Raw genomic sequence first — 23,110 nt, forward strand, 5'->3', positions numbered from 1 at the left:
CATATAATTATCTCAAGAAACACAGAAAAAGCATTTGACATGTGCACATGGACAAATATAACATGTAGTCCTGATAAAAACTCTCATCAAACTAGGAATACAAAGGAACATCCTCAATTCGATAAAGGATATCTATAAAAACTCTATGGCCAACATCATACTTAATGCTCAAAGACTAAAAGCTTTCTCCTTAAGATCAAAAACAAGACAAGTACCACATTAAGTCAATGAAATAAGGCAAGAAAAAGAAATAGAAGCCATCCAGATGGGAAAGGAAGAGGTAAAACTATCTTTTTTCACAGACATGATCATCTCTGCAGAAAATCTAATAGAATCTCCCCAAATCCACTAGCACTAATAAGTAATTAGCAAGGCTGCAGGTTACAATATATAAAATTCTATTGTATCTCTATATACTAGCAACAAACATTAAAAACAAATAAAAACTAGTATCGTTTATAATACAAAGGTAGGTATAAATCTGACAAAGTATGTAAAAGAGCTATGAACTCCAAACTACAAAATAACTGATGAGAAAATTAAGGAAGACTTAAATAAATGGAGAGAGATACTGTCTTCATAGATTGGAAGGCTCAGCATTGTTAGGATGTCAGTTCTCCTCAAACTGATCCATAAGTTCAATATAATCTCAATCAAAATCCAAAATTTTAGAATTTAACTGATTCCAAAATTCACACAGAAATGAGAGAAACTAGGCTATCCAAAACAGCTTGAAAAAGTATATAAAGTTGGAGATTTAACTATACCTGATTCTAAGACTTATAAAGCTACAGTTACCACGATGGTATGCTACTGGTGTTAAGACAGACAATAGATCAAACAAATAGAATACATGGACAATCAATTTTCATCAAAGGTACAAAAAAGACAATTCATTGGGGAAAGGACAATCTTTTCAATAAACAGTGCTTGGACAAGTAAGTGCATGTCCACATACCCAAAGATTACCTTTGTCCCATATCACACCACATACAAAAACTAATTCAGATCATTGACGTAAAAGTAATACCTAAAACCATTAAATTTCTAAAAGAAAACATAGGAGAAAACCTTTGTGACCTTGGGTTAGGAAAAGATATAACTCTTGTCTTTGAAAGACACTGTTAAGAGAACAAAAAACAAACCAAAGACTAGAAAAATATTTGCAATTCACATATCTGATAGAGAACTTGTATCCCGGTGGTTTTCAAAGCTCGCCTCATAGTATAACACTCTATGATTAATGGCTCTTTGTTTCAAGATTCAAAACAGTACAAAGTAAGGATCAGTAAGAATCTAGAACAGTGGTTCTCTCATTTCACCATCACCTGAAGGGCTTGTTAAAACACAGGTTGCTGGGCCCCAACCTCAGAATTTCTGAACCAGTTGGGCCTGAGGGTTTTCATTTCTGCTAAATTCCCTGCTGGTGAACTGCTAGTCCAGACCAACATAGACTAAACTAGAAACACAATGTCAAATGCAAGATTTCCCAGCCTGTCCTAGGGGCAGTTACCAAATAAACTATGCTTATTAAGAAAAAAGTTGATTTCCTACTTTTTAATTAGTTAGTGATCAGTTGTGTCCAACTCTTTGCAGCCCCATATACTGTAGCCTTCCAGGCTCCTCTGTCCATGGGATTTTCCAGGCAAGAATACTGGAGTGGGTTGCCATTTCCTACTTCAGGGGACCTTCCTGACCCAGGGATCGAACTGGGTCTCTTGCATCTCCTGCATTGGTAGATGGATTCTTTACCACTAGCGCCACCTGGAAACGTCTTAATCAGCTAGAGATATCTATAAAAGTTAATCAGAGCTTCTGATCAGAGAGACATAACAACCATGACATCACTGAGTCGGCATGATTCTAAGCCTTGCCTCTTTGTTGAATACACATTTTGGTTTCTACAAAGCTGTTCAGAATTCACCCTGGAAAACACACACAGCCTTACACCAACCACCCCATAACGGCAACATGGAAGAAACCAGCACACCAGCTGAAGACTGTCAACTTTCCCTAATCTGTATTAACGCCCCACCCCCACGCAGGGCTGTCATCAAGTCTCACCGTCCAAGATGGCCCATTGATTGTCAATCTCTGTATGTTTCAGGTAGGAGTCTTCGATGGTGGGGTCGTAGTCAGGCACAAAGATCTTCTGGAAAAACTGGATGGTGAGGGCGCTCTTGCCCACACCCCCATCTCCCACCACCACCAGCTTGTACGTGGGGAGGTTGTCGCTGGGGACTGCACTCGTTGCCATGTTGCTGGTTGGTCAGACCTGGGGAGGCAAGACATGTGGAATGAGGCAGGGGGGCTTCCTCCTCTTTGACTTAGGGGAAAATATTCACAGGGTTTCCTTTTTTCTTCTAGAGTAACAAATACTCCCAATTGTACAAATGAAGACCTGCAAAAGAAAAGTACCAACCCTGATCCCTCACCCAGAGACTATAACTGTTAAAATGATTTATTCAGTCATTTACTGGAAACCAACTATGTGCCAGGCCTGGCCTTGGGGACATAATACTGGTAGATGCCATGGAGTCTTTAACCAGCCAAAGGCCATGTCAAACAAGCCATACCACCACTGAATTCTGCACTATATTCCTGTGCAGCTAAACGCATGGGCATTGGTCTGTGCAGGGAGGGCATAGAGGTTCACCTTTCACATCGAGTCTGGTCATTGGATTGAAGTGCTGAGAAGGATGGGAGGTTTTCTGAGCTCAATGGGAAGAGGAGCACAAGAGCTTAGCACACCTGAGCTCAGAGTCCTGAGTCCCTTCTGACTCTCAGAATTTGGTGATCCTGGTTCCAGCCGCTGGTCGGCTTGCCTTTAATCATGTAGAAAGTCATGTGAGAATCTCATGACATCTGGTCAACCCATCTTTTAGTTGGGGAGGAAGAAGGGGAGGATCAGAGACAAGTTTTATGTTGATGGTGTTGAATCCAGAGAAGGCAGTGGTTCTTAACCAGGGGCAAAATGCAATGCCTGGAGATGTATTTAGATGCCAAAACCAAGTGAGTGCTACCAGCGTCCCATCAGCAGAGGTCAGGGATGCTGCTAAACATCCTATAATGCCCAGGAAATTCCCCCTCCCAGCACATAATTATCCATCCTAAAATGTCCAGAGTGTCAAGGTGACCAGCCAGGGGCTAGAAACATGGGACTAAGATTCCAAAAAACAATTGAGCCTGAATAGCTCAGGACTGGCTGTGCAGAGGAGACAGCAGAGACGTGAAGAGTGGTCTTTGGAAACTGTATCACAAAGTGACAAGGAGGAGAGGTGGGCAGGGAGCACGGAAGGAGCACTCAGAAGAACAGGAGGGAAACTAGGACCTGTGACAGCAAAGGAAGCCCAGAGTTCCCCGAAGGAGGAGGGTGACAGCGTCAAGGCTGAACACTGGTGGGGGAAACAGGAGCAGAGTCATCTAAGCAAGAATTCGAGGGTGTTGCCAGAGACCTAAGCTGCTCACTGCAGACGCTGCTGGAGGGAAGCACAACCACCCGGGGTGGGCCATTCCCGGGTAGCTTCAGGGCCGGTAGAAGGGTGGGGGGCGGCACGCCAGGAGACAACACACCGCTGTCCTGTTTGCATCTCTGCTGCTTGGGAATGCCACCAATTGAGCCACAGTTTCCTTACCTAATAGATTAAAGGGCTGAGTTTTCACAGTTGTTCTTAGCTCCAAGAGTCCTCCATTCTAGATTTCAACAGAAAGGGTGTTAGACACAAATGTGGATTATGAGGCCACCCTGATTTGCATGGGGCTATAGGCGATTGTGCAGTTACTGAAGCTTGATGTTGACATTTAGGATTTCCCTGCAGTGGCCGGGAAGTAGGCACTTTTATACATTGCGGGTGAGAGTATAAATCTGTCCAAACTGGGCTGAGAGTATGTTTGCATAAATATGTCAAAATTTAAAATGGACATATCCTCTTTTAAAGCTATACCACATGTGAGAATGTAGTCTAAGGAGGTAATCAGACAAGTGTACAAAGATGTTAAGAACAGGGGTAAAAATGGAAATAACTTAAATACTGGGTAGATGGGGGAAGAGTTAAAAGTTTATCCATACAATGAAATACTAGATAGCCATTAAAAAAGGATGCTATTGACTAGCCTAGAGAAGGTTTACAATATATATCTTAAAAAACAAGCTGCAAAACAGCAAGTACATTCGACTACATGTCCACGAAGTTACCCACCTGTGAATCTACATGTCTAGTATGCTTCCAGGCACAGAGAGGATAGGCAGGTAGCTGTCTCTAAGGCAGATTTTGGGGTCCTTTTTCAATTTTCTACAATAAGCGTGTATTCTATTTGTGTATTAGAAAAGCCGGACAATATCATGAATGTTCAGGCCACAATATTATGAAAAGGAAAGGGAAATGTGCGATTCCCTCTCCTTTTGAGTGGGAATTTAAGCTCCCCTGGTGCAGGATAAAAGGACCAGGTGCCAGCTAAGCCCCAGCATCTGGCTCCCTCATCCCCCCAACAGGTGAGGATAATGGTGGGGATAAGCGGTGGCTTCAACGCACTGAGCTCTCCCACATGACAAAGCGGGTGGTCCCAAAGGGCCAGAGGGGTGTTGAGGGAGACAGAAATGGGGGGCAGGGGAGGGTATGGGCCACTCTCTGTCTTCTCTGCCTCTCGGGGGTCAGGGGAGTTTGATGTCAGCTCCTCACTGCCTCTCCTTAACTGCTGACCTAGCCTGAGGAGGGCAGTGACACATGGGCCAGAGTGAATGTGTCTGCCTGTGAGAGGCTGTTTTTAAAGCTCCCTTCCAAGGAGATATAAACGACTATGCATAAAATAAATAAGCTCCCAGGATATAATGCATACAACAGGGAATATAGTCAATATTTCACAATAACTTTAAATGGAATATAATAAAAAAATTTTGAATTATATGTTGTACACTTAGAACTGATATAATATTATAAATCAACTATACCTCAGTTAAAAAAATAAAATAGATAAAAATGAAAGCTATCTTCCCTTCTCGCTGGCAGCAACGTGAATAAAAAATACTAAGCGGAAAAAAAAAAAAGAAATACTAAGCGAGTGGAAAGGTATCAGGAAGGAAAATAGTTTCTCTTGATTTTCTTCTCAAAATAAAACAAGAAATACATCATAAATATGATAGAGGACATGAATCCAACCTTTGAGGCGGCGCTCAAACCACCCACAGCAGAATCACCTGGAGACCTTACAAAATTGCCCTCTGCCTGCAAGCGAGGCAGCTGGCAGGAAGCAGATGAGGCCAATTTCCTTTCATGGTGCCCCACGCTCAGGAGTTGGCCCAAGAGATCACAGGGCGGGGGGCAGTTCAGAGCTCCCTCCAAACTCAGACTCAGTGGAACAGGGTTAGAATGCATGGTTAACACAAACACTGGACTGGTCCCTCATAGGGGAAAACCCTTCAGCGCTTCCCATAGCAGATGGGGATTCACTGGACATTCATGGCTGACCTCTCACACTGCTCTCTCCCAAGCAACTGTGTTTTCCAGTGTACCCTGAGGTCATGTGGTGCCCTTTGCCCACCCCACCCACACTGGGGCCCTGGGGAAAGAGCCCAGGCCCAGGAATCGCCTCCCGTGGGCGGTGCCCCCTCTGACCCATGCCCTGCAGCTCCTGGTGCAGAGGCCCTCACTACTTGTAGAGGACTGGAAGTCCTCTACACTTATTGCACATAACAGGAGAGGGCTGCATCTCATCCCTCCATCACCTGGCCTGGCACAGCATCAGCAAGGACAGATGTTAGCTAGAGGTACCAGGGCCCATCGATGGCATTGTTTTTTTTTTTTTTTTAATTTATTTATTTGGCTGCACCAGGTCTTAGTTTTGGCATGTGGGATCTTAGTACCCTGACCAGGGATCGAACCCGGGTCCCCTGCTTTGGGAGCAAGGAGTCTTAGCCACTGGACCACCAGGGAAGTCCGAACAACCATTAGACGACCCACCACACGGTGCCAGCCTCTCCACACAGAGGGCTCAGTGGTGGCTCGCTCAGCCACAGGTTGGGACTGTCTCCCTCCCCTCCCAAGCGTGACTGGTCACACAGATAAGACCCTCCTGGAACCCAGTGTGAGCCTGGGAGGAAAAGAAGGTTTGCAAGGGTGAGACTGGAGTCCAGAAAACTCCCCAGTCCATAAGGTCTCTTGGGCAGAACGTCCCCTGAAATAATCCCTGACTCAAAGGATGTCTTTGTAAACAGGGAAGGCAGTCAAAATGCCAAGGGGCGTGTACCACCCTCCTACAAAGTCGGCTGATCTCACGTGGTGTGGAGAAAGATTTTTGAAAGTCACCACAGGGTAAAAGTTTGGTTGGTGGTTAAGTAGTAAACTGCTTCCATTTACAACATCCCTCTCCTCTCCGGCCTGTTCAACTAGACAGTGTCTTGGACATCATTCTAGAACACTGGTTCTTCACCATTTGGGGGTCGTAGACGGCCCCTCGGAGGTGGGAGGGTGAAATAAGGTGGGTCTGGGGCTGCCTTTAAAGTCTCCCCACCGATTTTCCATGCCTTATACTCTCCCAACCCACCAGCTGAGTGACCTTGGGCGAGTTAACCTTTCGCAGCCTCAGTTTTTTTTAATACTTGTAAGATGGGGTTGGCTAGAGAACCATCTTTTGCAGGATCGCTCTAAGCATGAAATTAAAATGTATGAGAGGAGCCCGGCTTAAAGGAGGTGCTCAAATGTCTGTTCTCTTGCCTTGTTTACTTTGTTCCCAGAAGACAGTCCCGCCGACTCCCTCCCTCCACTCTTGGGGCTCGGCAATTCCCAGCCTCCTCCCCCGCCCCATCAGAGGCCCCAAAGCCACCTCAGCTCCCTTGCAGTCGGATTAAATAGGCTTGTGTGGCAACGTCACCCGTCATTTAGAACATTGTTTCCATGGGAAATGGCTCTGAGGTTCCAGGCAGCCCGCTCCACTCAGAAACCAACTTTTGGAACAGCAGCCACAGGGCAGAGGAGGTGGCTGAATGCTGGCTGCCATGGCAACCACCGCTCCCAGAGCCCCTCCCAGTGCATGGGCAACCCAAATTCTACCTCATATTGGAAACTTCTTCCTAAAAGACAGTATCACTGCCTGGACGATTTTAGTGACGTGTATATGAAAACTTCAGGCATCTGTCAGCTGAGAAATAAGCTTTTCTGCTGGCTGTCTTTTGCTCCTTTTCTCTCCCCAGAATTAGCACCATCCTGCATGGGTTGAAGTTATTTCCTGAATGGCAGATTCACCTCCCCAGCAACTGGGGAGCGCCATGTGGACAACAGCCACGTGTCCTCAATCCTTTGCTACTCATGCGGCCAGGCAGGGGCCAACACATGTATACCCCTTAGAGTGTATTTGACTACTCAGTACTGCCCAGTGCAGCCTTCCACCCAGCCCGCCCTCCCCTGGATTAAGAAGCAGGGCAAGACACCGGCTCTTCTGATAGGGGCAGCCTCGTGGCCCTAGGAGGTGTGTGTGTGGGTGGGTGGGGTGGGCTTAGGTGGACACAGGACCCCTGAATAACCTTTCACCCAGCAATTTTCAAGGTGTGCTTGGAAGTGGGGGTGGTTGCTGACACCTTCTGGGAAGTCTTGGGCAAAGACTCTGTTCTTGGGAGAAGGGGGAGTTGGAGGGGGTGTCAGTCATAGCCTTGGACTCTTCAGCCAGGCAGCCTGAGTTCCACTCGGTGTCTCTGATATGGACTGCCTGTGTGACCGGGAGCAAGTTTCTTAATTTCCGGGAGCCTCAGTTTCCCCATCTATAAACTAGAACAGAACCCTCGAGAATGCGTAATTACAGTCCCAGTGGAAAAAAACTGATGGTGGGGGTCCCTGAGTAAGGGCATATTTGCACTGATGTGGCAAGTAGCCGGGCCCCTGGGCTCCCTCCAGTGTGGTAGGCCCCAGTGATCTGGACCTTGCCCACCCCGTACTGAAGGCGCCCGTACCGCAGAGGGCTGCTGGAGGACCCAACACAGTAATGAATGCCTAGGACAGTGGTGGGCCCCGGGAGCCCCTCAAAACAGCAGTGCCCAGTGGTTATTATCCCTCACCAAATCTGCCCCCTTCTCCCTAAGTTCCCAGTTTCTAGGGCTTCTACAGAGCTTATTTCCCAAAAGAATAGTTCAGAACACTGCCCATTTTTCCAAGTGGACACATGGTAAAAGAAGACTTTGGCCGCAGACACTGTCAAGGGGCTCATTGGGCTTCCTAGCCTCTCCATGCACCCCACCCCGCCAGCACCACCTCCAAAGCAGTGTCATGTAGTCCTGGCCAGAAGAAGAGGTGCCCAGGGGAAGCTACAAGCAGTAACACCCCCCACCATTTAGAGGGCATCGGCTGTGTATGGATCAGACACCAAAGGTCAGGCTTGGCGCCACCATGCCACACTGCCTAGAATTCTGGTTATTTTTGCAGCATCACAGTACCTTTCTTGGACTGCCTTTGTGATTCATAACCCAAAGGGCAATCTTCATCCTCCCTGACCACAGAAACCGTGGTAGTGGTCATCCCAGAGCCTCCGCCAAAGATGCTACCAACTTAATTGAAGGTTTAGTGTCACTGCTTTTTGCTTCTCTGTTTCTAGACTAATCATTTTAAAGATTCCTTCCTAAACTGATCAGTTGAACTGCAAGTGGTCTGGTAAATAAAGCTGGAAGAGGGGGACACATTCATGATTAATGCAGCTCTTGGGAGAGTGAACGGACTCTCATTCACATTGAGCGGAATCAGCCCGGGGAAGTTAATCTCATCTCTGTGATGTCTGGGTGTGCCCAGTGCAGGGGGATGAGCACACACTGCGGGGGGAGGATCCAACCCTTGTGGAGGAAACGGCTCTGCATTCCAGGAGCTGCCCTTCCCTTCTGCACAATTCCCAGAAACGGGCAGCCTCCCCGGGGGCTGCTGATTTGCAGGCAGTGCATAAATGATGTGCAGACCCGCCAGGGGTCTGGGCCACTTGGCATCCCTAAGGCTCCATTCTCACCTCGAGGAGACTTTGCTCCACCCTTTGTCTCCCACCTTGGCTATTCCCAGGCCAGCGCTGTCACTGCATCGCTCAGGCCCTCCAGGAAGCTACTGGTGCATTCAGTTCACTCAATCATTAAGACTTAACCGCCTACGGCTGATTTATGTTGATATATGGCAGAAACCAACACTATAATATTGTACAGAAATTATCCTCCAATTAAAAATAAACAAGTTTAGAAAAAAAAAAAAAAAAAGATGACCACCAACCCAACTGTGTGTGTTATTTTATGCTGGACAGGACCTTAAATATCATCAGGTCTAGATGGCGAGTATATGGCATGGGTGCCCCTCCTTCCCAGAGCCAAGGCAGATATCGAAGTCCATTGTGCTCCTCTTTCCTGCTCAGTCTTACAACCCTTTTCAATGCAGCACCCTTGGCAGCCAGAACCAGACGATTGGTCCAGAGATGAAACTTGTTTGCCATCCCAGATGGAACCCAGTCGTGTTCGACTCTGTGACCCCATGGACTGTAGCCTGCCAGGCTACTCTACCCATGGAATTCTCCAGGCCAGAATACTGAAGTGGGTAGATTTTTCCTTCTTCAGGGGATCTTCCCAACCCAGGGATTGAACCCAGGTTCTCACATTGCAGGCAGATTCTTTACTGTCTGAGCCACCAGGGAAGCCCCACTACTCTTCAGGTTCCCTCCAAAACATCCCACGTACTGGCCATCCTGTTCCATGGGAGAGGCTCAGGACCTTCAGGGGGAGCCTGCCTGGCTATCTCTGGAGAACTCTGCTAATGGATCAGCCCCTGCTTTTCTACCCCATCAAATCCGAGTTCCTCTGCCAGGATCACACCTGGACTGCAGCAGCAGAGCAGAAATACCAGACGGAAGTCCAGAGATCCAGGCAAGGCCACTGCTTGAAGTAAGTCAGCTGAGGGAAACAATGCCCTTGACCTTCCTCACGAACCCCAAGTACGATGTGCTTCCTTACAGCACAGCATTAACACTAGGTCCTTACTTGCTAGTCTGTGGGTGCCTCCTGACTGAGCCTGAGAGCTTAGCCATTTACAACCAGCACTATGAGTCCCAGAGTAGGTGTGTGGAAATGACCTGCTGTAATAATTACAAGAGTGGCCCTGTTAAAAATAATAGGAACCCTTAATTACTGTAAGTGATATGTCTGACACTATTGGAAGATTTTACTAAATTAACTTATTTAATTCTCATAACAACCCTATGAGGTATAACTTAATTGTCCCCATTTTACAGTTGAAGAAACTGAGACACAAAGAAGTGAAATAACATCTCTCTCTCTTTTTTTACCATGCCCCGTGGCTTGTGGGATCTTAGTTCCCTGACTGGGGATTGAACCCGGGGCCCTCAGCAGTGAGAATGCGGAGTCCTAACCACTGGACTGTCAGGAAATTCCCAAACTTCTTTCAGGTCATCATCTAGAAAGCAACAGTGACAGGATCTGAAACCATGCAACATGGCTCCAGAGCCTGTGGCCAGCCCATCAGGCTAGGCATCCTCTTGTGATAGGCAGGATATTGCAGGGGCAGAGTCAGGCCAGGCCAGAGAGAGAGAAGATCCAGAAGCACTGGGAAGAGGTCAGCAGTGAGCCGGGGAGGTGGTGTTAGAGTCAGGGCGACCTCCATGACCAGACTGCTGCCCCCAGAGGAGCAGCTGAGCAGGTCAGCACCCGAGTCATCAGGGCAAATGCTAATCTCTGGGAACAGACACGCCATCCCCCCTGTCCCCTATCCTGACTGTGACCAAGCAGGACACAGGGCTGGTACTGACAGGTACTCCTGTTTTGAGGATCAGACAGGAAGCTGAGGGATCAGGTGGCTGCTCAGCGTCGTGGGAGCACCAGGGCTCTGAGACCTCATTTTCTGGCACCCTGGTTGGGACCCTCTCCACTGTGCTTGTCCCTGCCTCAGTCCATCCCCTTGTGGTCTTACATACCGGTTGCTCCTTGCCCAGCTTGGGGCTGTGCCTCACTTAAAACCCCTCACCAAGGAGCCTGAGCTAGGAATCATACATTTGCAAACTTTGACAAGTTACATTCTGTACCTCTCTTCTGTAAAAGTGGAGACGGCAGCGTTGGACTTGTGGGGGTCTGGCTCACAGACAGTGTTCAATAAACATCAGGTAGTTACCATCATTTCTCTACCAGAATGCCAAAGAATTGATGCCTTCGAACTGTGGTGCTGGAGGAGACTTCTGAAAGTCCCTTGGACAGCAAGGAGATCAAACCAATCAATCTTAAGGGAGATCAACCCTGAATATTCACTGGAAGGACTGAAGCTGCAGCTCCAGTATTCTGGTCATCTGATGAGAATAGACGACTCATTGGAAAAGTCCCTGATGCTGGGATTTGGGGAAGATTGAGGGCAGAAGGAGAAGGGGGCGTCAGAGGATGAGATGGCTGGATGATGCAATGAACGTGAACTTGGGCAAAGTCCAGGAGATGGTGAGGGAGAGGGAGGCCTGGCGTGCTGCAGTCCATGAGGTTGCAATGAGTCACACACGGCTGGGCTATTGAACAGCAACAACAAAGTTATCATCATTCAGTTCAGTTCAGTCGCTCAGTCATGTCCAACTCTTTGCGACCCCATGAATCACAGCATGCCAGGCCTCCCTGTCTATCACCAACTCCCGGAGTTCACTCAGACTCACGTCCATCGAGTCAGTGATGCCATCCAGCCATCTCATCCTCTGTTGTCCCCTCCTCCTCCTGCCCCCAATCCCTCCCAGCATCAGAGTCTTTTCCAATGAGTCGACTCTTCGCATGAGGTGACCAAAGTACTGGAGTTTCAGCTTTAGCATCAGTCCTTCCAAAGAAATCCCAGGGCTTATCTCCTTCAGAATGGACTGGTTGGATCTCCTTGCAGTCCAAGGGACTCTCAAGAGTCTTCTCCAACACCATAGTTCAAAAGCATCAATTCTTTGGCACTCAGCTTTCTTCATAGTCCAACTCTCACATCCATACATGACCACTGGAAAAACCATAGCCTTGACTAGACGGACCTTTGTTGGTAAAGTAATGTCTCTGCTTTTCAATATGCTATCTAGGTTGGTCATAACTTTCCTTCCAAGGAGTAAGCATCTTTAGCATCCTTCAAAGTTCATCCCAAGTTCTTCTTCCTGCAGGAAGCCCTTCTGCCTCCCCAGAGTCCTTCCTGAGCTCATGCCCTGCCAACCAGCTGGTTCCACAGATGACAACTCGTCAGAACTCAGCCCCTCGCCAGTCACTCCTTGGGGCACTCTCACACCCATCTGCCAGCTGGTCTCAACACCCCATTCTCCTTGTGGGGGGGAGGGGGCAGTCTCCTGTAGCGATGCAGTAAGACGTCAAGCCCCCACGTGCTGCTGACCCAACATTGGAGATTTAAGCTCCTCAAAGACATTTCCCAAATATTCAGGAGATGCTTGTTCACTGAAGAGACTGCAGCAAATATCAAATTACTGGGAACTCAGCATGAGACACAGTTTCTCCCTCTTTAAATCCAGAGGTGCTCTCCATCATAAAACCTAGCCCTGCTCTGGGTTACTACTGGCTTGGCGGGTTTATCCTTGGAAAGAAAAGCCTATTAAGGACACATGACATGAGAAAGGGCCCAGAGGAGAATGAGCCAGGAGGAGTAAAGTGGACAGACCACCAGCGCACAGAGGCTCGGATCTGGGAGGCATGCATGTCCAGTCAGTGCTCCCAGAGCACCACCATTGTGCCTGGTCCTGGGAACTGGGGAGCCTGAGATGAATGAGCCCCCACCCCTGGCCTCAGGGTTCAAGGGGTGTGGAGGGGAGGGGCAGACAGAGGGTTACAATACAAGAGGCTAATAAGTAAGCACACAGGGAGAGCAGGAGGGTATCATGCCCAGCCTGTGGGCACTGCAGAAGGCTTCCTGGTAGAAGCAATGCCAAAAATGGGGTCTTGTAGGCCAAGTAGGTATCAGCTAAGGTGAGTGATGGAGACAAGCATATCCTAGGTGAGGACCAGAAGGTGCAAAGGAGTAAAGCACAGAGGTGTGAAAAACCAAGCAGGTGCCAAGTTCTGCAAACAACACGCTGTGACTGGACTGCAGGATGCGTCCCGTGTGCCACGGCGGTAGGGTGGGGGTGGGGTGGGGGTGAGGTGGGAAGCGGGCGGTGAGGAGCACTTGCTGCTCCCTGACAACCAGGGATGTCGGTCTTTGTATCCTGAGCACTAAGCACAGAATCTGGCACGTGGTGGCTGCCCATCAGCACTGAATGATGAAGGAACAAGTGCGGGGCTGTGGGGCGAGGTGGGAGGAGCACAGGGTGCCCAGAGGCCCTGGGACTCTCCCCTCCCCACAGGGCGCCATGTAGGCTCTCTGGAAGGCTGCCCAGTCTGGTGGGCCCACAGCCCTTTCTGATGACCACAGTGATGTTCACCCAGCAGAAAAGCCCAGTGGAGACTGAATAAGTTGTGTGAGAACTAAGGGCTCCAGAGGCTCCAAGGAGCGGGGAAATAGATGGAAGGGGCTGCAGGGTCAGGTGGGAGCAGGAAGGTTACATAGGAAGAGCTGGCATGGCCACAAAGGTCCCAAGGCAGAGCTGCAAGGGGTGGCATTTGGTCTTCCCAGTTGGCAGCCAGGAGCAGCATCAGGGATACCAAGGCATGTGCCCTTGGGCACAGCTGGAAGAGGGCCAAGCTGGGATTTGGCACTGAGACTGACAACTAAAAACTAAAATTCTGCCCCACTCCCCACCCAGCTACTCCAGGGGTGGGTGGTCTGAGAGGCTCTCAGGACCGAGGGATTAACGAGGGCTTCAGGGTCTCAGGTCCACACTGCCCTTCAGAACCACGTGCTCTGTTAGCACCCCTGGGTCACAGCGTGCTGCCACTGGCCACTTGGCCCTCAGACCCACATCCTCATGGGTTGGGGTCCCACCAACCCCCCGCCCCTTCTGTCCCCACATCCCACCACCACAGGGAGGGTGGACTGAACCCAGCCCAGGGGTGAGGGCCAGGGCTGCCGCCCTACCACAAGAGGCAGAGGGGAATTTAAATTCTTATTCTCAGGGACTTCCTTGGTGGCCCAGTGGCTAAGAATCCAACTTGCAATGCAGGGGACATGGGTTCAATCCTTGGTCAGGTGACAGATCTCACATGCCACGGAGCAACTAAGCCCACAGACTACAACAAGCGAGTCCGTGTTCCGCGATGAAAGATCCTGCATGCTAGAACTAAGACCCGATGTAGCCAAAGAAAGGAAGAAATACTTGTTGTTGTTGTTGTTCTTATTCTCAGTCCTGGAGTCCTCTCCGTTTCCCTAGTGCAGGGCAGTTCCACTGACAGCTGAGGAGGAGAGTTTCTCAGCCTTAGAGAGGCATCTGTGTGGACACTGGGAAAGTCAGGCTGGCTGTCACCCCACTGCAGAGGGCTAACTTCTGGACTCCCCAAGCGAGGCCCTCAGACTCCCCAAAGCCTGGCAGGTTGCTCCCCATTCTGATTCAGCTGCCCTCTCAGGCCACGCCTGGAGCAAGGGCTCCTGTGAGCCCCCCGCATCTTCACATCTCCTCCTGGGCTGGTCTGGCTCAACCCCCACAGGCCCCTTCTCTCGCCCTCTGCCCTGGCCCTCTGTCCTCTGCCTCCCCATCCGCTCCAACATCCCTTTACCTTGCTTGAATCTCAGGCCAAGGCCTGGTGGCACGTCCCGCTCAGTGGCTGGCTCCGCCTTGTCGCCTGCCCTCCAGCAGTGCTGGCCTCCCCAACTCCAGCGCTGTCTTCCCTCACCCAATCCCGGGCACGGTGCTCCTGGAAAACCTGCCACGGGAGCTGGAAGCTCTTCCCACAGGCCCACCTGAACTGCCCCAGTATCTGCGTCCCTAGGGACAGAGGCAGTGCTAGCCTGTCAGGGAGTCTGCAAATGAATGCTGTCTGCCTGTACTGCCTTTTTACCTTCCCTGCCTGTGAAAACATTCCCTCTGAGGAACAGCCACCCTGTCTCCCAGCCTCCCAAAGCCACCCCTTCCTCCCTGGCCTCTCTTACTCCCCAGGCCACCTTCCACTGAGCCACCTTGCCTGTGACAACCTGGAGTGCTGGCCAGGTGGCAGCCAGAGGGCTTTGCGGCCACTATTCCATTTGACTCATTACGGCCACCTCACTGACAGGGCTCTGTTTAGCCCCTGAGGTCCCCGAGGTTGTCTAGGCCATGCATCTCCATCTGCAAGTGACCACGAGCTCCCTTCTCAGCTGCACGGCCACACTCACTCTTCTCCCTTCAAATCAACGAGCCAGGAGTTGTTTTATTATCACATTTCCCCCACTAGAGTGGGGCTGGGGAGCTATAGGCTGGACCTCATATTCCTTATCTCAAGGTCACTATCTTTCTCTTGAGTGGGGTGTGTGCTAACCGGGGCACAACTTCACAGGCCATCCCTCAGGGATGACCCAGCCTAGAGCTGCTGCCTCACAGAACCCAGGGCCTCCCACCAGCCCAGGAGGCAAGTGGCCCAGGAGAAGGGCAGGCACAGTGACAGCAAAGGGAAGGCCTGGGTGTGGGAAGCAGGCATCCCTTTGTGTCAGCAGCCCCTTGCCTCTGAGATGGATGCTCCTTGTCAGGGCTGAGTTGTTAAACCCCACCCTCCCACATCCTGGCTGACCCACCATCTGAACTGCTTTATCCCGCGGTAGCAGAAAGAGGAGCTCGGGAGATAAATGGATACCCCAAACTCACATGTAGGCAGAGGCGAGGTGGATAAATGGGAGAAGGGGACAGAGACAGGCAATGGGGAGCAGTGCGGCCCGGGGTAAACAGGAGACCTCTGGCAGCCTCCACCAGCTGACTGTCATGACAGGAGTGTGTCTGCAACAGGGTTACCAGAAAGTCTAAATTTTTTAAGAGTAGCCAGATATCTGAATTTTTATGTAAACTAATTTTTTTAAAATGTTGGCTTCCCAGGTGGTGCTAGTGGTAAAGAACCCACCTCCTAATGCAGGAGATGTAAGAGAGTGATGAGGATTTGATTACTATCCACTCCAGTACTATTGCCTGGAAAATCCCATGGACAGAGGAGCCTGGTAGGCTACAGTCCATGGGGTCACAAAGAGTCGGACACAACTGAGCAACTTCACTTACTCACTTACTTCAGGAAGATCCCCAGGAGGAGGAAATAGCAACCCACTCCAGTATCTGGCCTGGAGAATCTCGTGGACAGAGGAGACTGGCAGGCTACAGTCCAAAGGGTTGCAAAGAGCTGGACAATGACTGAAGTGACTTAGCACACATGCACCAATTAAAAAGTTGTATACACTGTACAAGACAAACAAATCACCCTCCTGGGGGACCCCAGCCCATAAGGGCACCTGCTGCTACCCTGGCCACCCTGAGCTGGCCAGCACTGAGTGGTGTGGCCGCTCCAAGGCAAATAACCTTTTGCACTGCCTTGGCCTGGCCTGGCTTTTGGTTTTGACTTTGGTGTGAGGTTCAAGGAAGGGCTTCCCTGGCAGTTCAGCTGGTTAAGAATCCGCCCTCAATGCAGGAGATTCCGGTTCTATTCCTGGATGGGGAAGATTCCCTGGAGAAGGGACAGGGTACCCACACCAGTATTCTTGGGCTTCCCTTGTGGCTCAGATGGTAAAGAATACGCCTTCAATGAGAGAGACCTGGGTTCAACCCCTGGGTTGCGAAGATCCCCTGAAGGAGTACATGGCAACCCACTCCAGTATTCTTGGCTGCAGAATTCCCACAGACAGAGGAGCTTGGTGGGGGCTACAGGTCATGGGGTTGCAAAGAGTTGGATAGGACTGAGTGACTAAGCACAGATTAAAGGAAGTGACCATCACACCAAGGAGCAGCAGTAGGGAGTGCTCAGCTCGGAGACTCTCCAGTCTGGCCATCTTTAGCTGGGAAGGGCAGAGGGGTGGCACACGCAACCACCCCAAAGCCTGGCAGAGCCTGAGGTGGAGGAGGGCAGAGAGGCACATTCAAAATTGACTATTGCTTTGATTTCTTTTCATCATGTATATACAAAATGTTAAACACTATAAATGAAAAATGTGAAAAATTTTATGTTCAACCAAAAATGAGAAAGAAACAGGATTGAGGCCCATCCCTGAGGTGAGGAGAGTTGATCCAACCCCCATTCTAGACGAGTGAGCAGACTGTAGAGAGAAGGGCTGGAGCAAAACAAAGGGGAGACTTTCTGAACGCGAGGCGGGCATGGCAATGAGCACCCTGGGGAGGCGGCGGGGGGTGGCGTTCCTGGGCAAAGGGAAAGGCCAGGGAGGCAGGACCGGGGGAGGGTCCAGCTCCCTGGGTCTGAAGGCCTGAACTTGGCTGGAGGTGAGGAAGGCGGACTTTTCAAGGACCCTGCCAAACTCTGAAAGGGCAGGAGACCACTTTTCAATCTCTTTCCCCAGACCTAAAGAGCAGCTGCATCTTCCCTGTCCTCCTGGCCAGGCTGGACCTCAAGCCCGGGATGGACAGAGAGCAAAGGGCAGAGTGGGCAGGCCCACTCAGTTCCCAAGCAGCAGGAGCCACCTAGAAGCTTCCATTGGTTGGGGGGGTGGGGGGGGGGGGCTGGCTGCCTACCTCTCTTTCTTCTACATATGGCACTTTTATAAAAAGTTGTGAGTCCAAGCATCTGCCCCCTTGGCTACGTGTGCGAATTTGGCTGGTGCGAACTCACTTCAGTTGTGTCTGACTCTTTGCGACCCTATGGACTGGAGCCTGCCAGGCTCCTCTGTCCATGGGATTCTCCAGGCAAGAATACTGGAGTGCGCTGCCATTTCCTTCTCCAGGGGATTTTCCCAGCTCAGGGACCAAACCCACATCTCTTATGCCTCCTGCACTGGCAGGTGGTTCTTTACCACTAGGAAGCCCTGCTTCGTGTGTGACCGTAGGCAAATCGCTCCACCCATGCGCGCCTCAGCTTTCTCACCTGTTAACAACAGTATCCACCTCACAGGGTTGTTCTGAGGATGGAATGAGCCAATATACATGAGCGCTGAGCGCCCGGCACGTGCGGTGCTTGTTTATTACTGTCATCATCATCGTTGTCATCACCATGTTGTGGGAACTCTCGCCAGGGTCCCCTCCACCGAATGGCGGAGACGGGTGCCTGGGGCCATTCAGGGCTGCTCTCCAGGCTGCCCTGAAGCACTCGGGATGGGGCTGGAAGGGAACGAAGGGGCTGCCTTTGGATCACCTCCTTCGGCCTGCGAGGTGATCAGTAGGGAGACTATAGCGAGACCTCGGCCACCCAGTGGGATGCAAGACCACCGCTCCTGCTGTGAGGGCATGCCAGGGCTCAACAAGGAAGCACATTTTATTCCTGATGACCCAAGGAATGAGCACCACCCAGAACCCGTGGGTGGCTTATTTTGGGGTGCAGAGAAAGGCAGAAACTGCAGAGCCTCATCCCATTTGACAAGGATGAGCCCAGGAGGTAAAACTGGAGGCAGAGCAGATGTTAGAAACACGGGAATGAGTCCAGCAGGCCCAGTTTGGAATCCCGGTTGTGCCACCCTCTAGCTGTGTGACCCTGACAAATTAATGTATAAACCTCTCTGTGCAAAACTATCACTGTTGGATGGGTAGCAGTAACCAGGGGGAGCAGAATCAGGCTGAGTCCTGTGGCCAGGGCTGTTCATCACGTCCTGACCAAGTGCTAAGCACTCACCTACCTTCCCTGACCAGCACCTCAGACTAGGTGAGGTCACTGCTCTGCCTCCCAAGACACCCAGTTGTCTGTCTTGACAGCACTCTGCATGCTGCACTCGTGGCTTAATTGTTTATGATGCAGTGTATATTCCCCACTAGACTGTCAGCTCCAGGAGGACAGGGCCCATGCTCCGTTTTATCCTCCACTGTATCTCTGGAGCCCAGCACATATGTTACACTGAGAAGATGCTCAATAAATATATTGACCTACCTCAGTTCTAATCCTCACAGCTACTAATAGTTAGAACAGTTAAACAGTGCACACTGTTCTAACACAAAGAAAAAAGATTAACATTTGTGTTTGCTCTGGTCATTGGGAAAGAAAGCCTGGCTGAAGACTTTGACCGGGTTCAGAACAGTGACGACAACAATCCCACAGCTCCTGCTGTGGTTCTGCAGGTCACGGTGTAGGTCTGGGGTGCAGGTGCATACCTCTTGCTCGAACAAGCTCTTTAATGGCTCTTTTCACAAGTAAAAGGGTAGGCTCCCAGCCTAGTCTCCGTGTCATCATTTCTCTGCAGTTAAGAATAATGGTACGGAAATGCAAAAGACCCCGATAAGCCACAGCAATCTTGAGAAAGAAGAATGGAGCTGGAAGAATCAACAGTCCTGATTTCAGTCCATACTACAAAGCTACAGTCATCAAGACAGTATGATATTGGCACAAAAACAGAAATATAGACCAATGGAATATAACAGAAAGCCCAGAGATAAACCCACACACCTATGGGCACCTTATCTTTGACAGAGGAGGTAAGACTATACAATGGAGAAAAGATACCTGGGAAAACTGAACAGCCATGTGTAAAAGAATGAAATTAGAACTTCCTAACACCATACACAAAGATAAACTCAAAATGGATTAAAAACCTAAATGCTAAACCCAGAAACTATAAAACTCTTAGAGGAAAACATAGGCAGAAACTTTTTGACATAAATCACAGAAAGATCCTCTATGATCCACTTCCTAGAGTAATGGAAATAAAAATAAAAACAAACAAATGGGACCTAATTAAACTTAAAAGCTTTTGCACAGCAAAGGAAACTATAAACAAGATGAAAAGACAACTCTTAGAATGGGAGAAAATAATTACAAATGAAGCAACTGGCAAAGGATTAATCTCTAAAATATACAAGCAGTTCATGCAGCTCAACATCAGAAATACAAACAACCCAATCAAAAAAATGGGCAGAAGACCTAAACAGACATTTCTCTAAAGAAGACATCCAGATGGCTAGTAAACATGTGAAAAAATACACATCACTCATCATTAGACAAATGTAAATCAAAACTATAACTAGGTATCACCTCATACCTGTCAAAACGGCGATCATCAAAAAAAATCTACAAACAATAAATGCTTGAGAGGATGTGGAGAAAAGGGAACCCTCCAGCACTGTTGGTGGGAACGTAAATTGATACAGCCACTATGGAGAACACTACGGAGATTTCTTAGGAGTTTTACTCTTAGAAATAAAACTACCATATGACCTAGCAATCCCACTACTGGGCATATACCCATAATTGAAAAAGATACATGTATCCCAGTGTTCATTGCAGCACTATTTACAATAGCTAGAATATGGAAGCAACCTAGATGTCCATTGACAGATGAATGGATAAAGAAGCTGTGGTCTATATATACAATGGAATATTATGCAGCCATAAAAAGGAACAAAAAAAAATTTTTTTTTTTTAAAGGAACAAATTTGAGTTAATTCTAGTGAGGTGGATGAACCTAGAACCTGTTATACAGAGTGAAGTAAGTCAGAAGGAGAAAAACAAATATCATATATTAATGCATATATATGGAATCTAGAAAAATGGTACTGATGAACCTATTTCTCAGACAGGGGCTTCCCTGGTGGCTCAGAGGTTAAAGCGTCTGCCTGGAATACGGGATACCCGGGTTCTATCCCTGGGTCGGGAAGATCCCCTGGAGAAGGAAATGGCAACCCATTCCAGCACTCTTGCCTGGAGAATCCCATGGAGGGAGGAGCCAGGTAGGCTACAGTCCATGGGGTCGCAAAGAGTCAGACATGACTGAGTGACTTCACTTTCACTTTTCATGGAATCTAGAAAAATGGTACTGATGAACCTATTTCTCAAACACAGAGAACAGACTTATGGATTCAACAGGGCAAGGAGAGAGTGGGAAGAACTGAGAGAGTAGCATTGAAACATATACATTACCATGTGTAAAATTGATGCTTTTAAACTGTGGTGCTGGAGAAGACTCTTGAGAGTCCCTTGGACTGCAAGGAGATGAAACCAGTCAATCCTAAAGGAAATCAACCCTGAATATTCATTGGAAGGACTGATGCTGAAGCTGAAGCTCCAATACTTTGGCCACCTGATGTGAAAAACTGACTCACTGGAAAAGAGCTTGATGCTGGGAAAGATGGAAGGCAGGGGGAGAAGGGGATAACAGAGGATGAGATGGTTAGATGGCATCACTGATTTGATGGACATGAGTTTGAGCAAGCTGTGGGAGTTGGTGAAGGACAGTAAGCCTGGCGTGCTGTAGTCCATGGGGTCACAAAGAGTAAGACACAACTGAGTGACTGAACTGAACTGGCTGGTGTGTAAAAGAAACAGCTAATGGGAGGTCGCTATATAGTGCAGGGAACTCAGCCTGGTGCTCTGTGACAACCTAGAGGGGTGGGATGGAGTGAGAGGTGGAGGGAGGTTCAAGATGGAGAGGACATGTGTATACCTATGGCTGATTCATGTTCATGTATGGCAGAAACCAACACAACATTGTAAAGCAAGTATCCTACAATTAAAAATAAATACATTTATATATAAAAAAAAAAAATAATGGAAGTTGGGACTTTTCAGAAGTTCTGGAGGAAAGTGTCCAGGAAAAGTGGTCCCTGGAAAATGGCAGTCAACTAGGCTTGAGGAGACAGACAGCCAAGGAGGTGAGCAGGCAGGGGAAGAGGTCTGGCGCTGTTTTAACTTCTGCTCCATTCTGAGCGAGGGGCCCTTTCTCATAGGCCCTCGGTGACCGCCTGTTACACACAACAGCCTTGGCGCGGTGGGGCTCAGGGAATGAGGAAGCCACACCTAGGGCACCCACGCAAAGCGTGGCGGCTGACTCTGGAGCCCAGATGGCCAGCGGGCCTGGTCCCAACTCTGCAATCCCCAGAAAAACTGCAGATGAACGGATAATCTTCAAAGAAAAATAAATGATACTCTCAGAGAGCTTCCACAGGGAGAAAAGCTTTGTGGAAAACGAAGAACTATTGGGGAGAGCATCTCCCCACTTCCACATCTGTGGGATGAGAGCTTGCCCAGCCTAACTGGATTAAACAAGAAAGGAGGGCGGTGTGGCCAGGACATGTAAGTTGCAGCAGCCCTGTCCCTGTTACAGATACGGCAAAGGAGGGCCAAGCAGGTGGGGACTTGCCCAAGGTCACACAGAGGACAGGGAGGGGACAGAGAGTCAGCAGGGGGGCTGTGGCCCAGGACCCTCCCTACTCTCCTGTGGCTCCTCTGAGGAAGGGAGTAGGGACTGAGGGGCCCTGAGCCCCACCGAGGCCAGTTGCTGGTGGCCCCAGACCCTGCCTGGGCCCGCTCCTCCTTCCTTCCACACAGGGGCTCTCCCACCCTCCACCCAGCTCTCCTATCCACACATACCAGCCCCAAATAGAAAAAAAGCCCCCGTTAAGTGCTTATGAGAATAGTTATTTTGTGGAAGAGCCAAGTGACCTGCTCCCGCTCCCCCCTTTCCATCCCTCCAGCCGCCCTCAGTTTGAGCCCAGAAGTAAAACAAAGGCTTTGTTTCTTTATTTTGATTTCCTCTTTAAAATCTCAAACATGCAGGAAACACCCACCCAGCCCCAGATAAGCGGAAAGGAGCCCCGTGGGCGGGCGGGGCGCGGGTCACCAAGTCTTAGCACCCCAGGAGCACCAGCAGGGCAAGGGGGTGGGGGGGCTGACTTCCTCTTCCAGAAGAGAATGGGTGTGAGTGAGCGTGTGTGCGGAGCCTAGGCCTTCCTGACTCTGACGCCAGGGGAATCTCAACCTGAGGAATGTGGGTGGGGAGGGACCACGCAGAAGACATATCTCGTAGAAGTTATTTTTTTTTAACATATGCCCCCAAGGCTTTGGGACCCCGGTTCCACCCTTTTCCATCATCTCCGGTTACAATAAAGCAGGCATTGAAGGAAGAACATGATGGATGCTATTTTGGGCTGCTGAGCCTCCTTGTGAGAGAATGGTACTCCCCAAAAAAGATGCCTTTGCCTCTGCCTCTCCCTTGGGACCTCCGTTCCCAGTGGAATTAAAATACAAAGGAGTGAGCTTGGGGTCATCTAAAAGGGGGAATTTTCAAGGTGTGTTAAAAGTTCTAAAGGCTAAAAAAGAAGAAAAAACAAACAGAACTGAATTAAAACACATTTTGCCCTTGAAATGAATATATAATGCTTTGGGGAGGCA

The 23,110-nt window shown here is 49.4% G+C and overlaps 1 non-coding gene across 1 annotated transcript in view; it reads right to left on the reverse strand.

Moving 5' to 3' along the window:
* Window positions 1–1,680: 1,680 nt before the first annotated feature.
* The window catches only part of LOC102391353, a 29,324-nt gene continuing 7,894 nt past the window's right edge, over window positions 1,681–23,110 (reverse strand). Inside the window, exon 3 of the transcript XR_006641315.1 lies at window positions 1,681–2,275. This is a non-coding gene — a transcript (uncharacterized LOC102391353). The remainder of the gene's footprint in view (window positions 2,276–23,110) is intronic.

Source organism: Bubalus bubalis, chromosome 1, assembly GCF_019923935.1.
Source record: "Bubalus bubalis isolate 160015118507 breed Murrah chromosome 1, NDDB_SH_1, whole genome shotgun sequence".
NCBI classification, from domain to species: Eukaryota; Metazoa; Chordata; class Mammalia; order Artiodactyla; family Bovidae; genus Bubalus; species Bubalus bubalis.